General features: G+C 59.8%; 1 protein-coding gene across 1 annotated transcript in view; it reads left to right on the top strand.

Moving 5' to 3' along the window:
* Positions 1 to 450, top strand: part of LOC123976751 (H-2 class I histocompatibility antigen, Q9 alpha chain-like) — a 28,676-nt gene that overhangs the window by 2,700 nt on the left and 25,526 nt on the right. The window lies entirely within an intron of this gene.

The raw sequence follows: 450 nt of genomic DNA, 5'->3' as shown, positions 1-450 counted from the left end.
TGAGGCTGCCAGGCGTAGGTCCCTTCCCTCTACGAGCTCCTACGGAGAGGAGAGGAAGCAGAGTGTCACTTCTCGGGGGCCCCCCCGAGGAGCTGGGGCAGCGAGACGGCGCTCTCACCCTCAGCCGTCTGAGAGACGCGATCTGAGGACCGTCATCCAAGGACGCCTATTTCCACGTCTCCATCCGTCCTTCTCACAGGAAGTTCCTGAGGTTCGCCTTCGGGGGTGTGGCTTACCAGTATCGGGTTCTTCCATTCGGCCTGGCACTTCCCCTTGCACATTCACCAAGTGTATGAATGCAGCACTGGCCCCGCTGAGGCTCCAGGGCATCCGGATTTCAACTACATCGACGACTGGCTCATCCTAGCCCAGTCTCGAGAGTTGGCGGTTCGGCATCGAGATGTCGTTCTGGCTCATCTGCGGCGTTTAGGGCTAAGGCTCAACGCAAAG

Source organism: Micropterus dolomieu, linkage group LG09 (assembly GCF_021292245.1).
Source record: "Micropterus dolomieu isolate WLL.071019.BEF.003 ecotype Adirondacks linkage group LG09, ASM2129224v1, whole genome shotgun sequence".
Classification (NCBI taxonomy): domain Eukaryota; kingdom Metazoa; phylum Chordata; class Actinopteri; order Centrarchiformes; family Centrarchidae; genus Micropterus; species Micropterus dolomieu.
The sequence above is the reverse complement of the archived record's forward strand: the minus strand, read 5'-3'. Positions and strand labels throughout refer to the sequence as shown.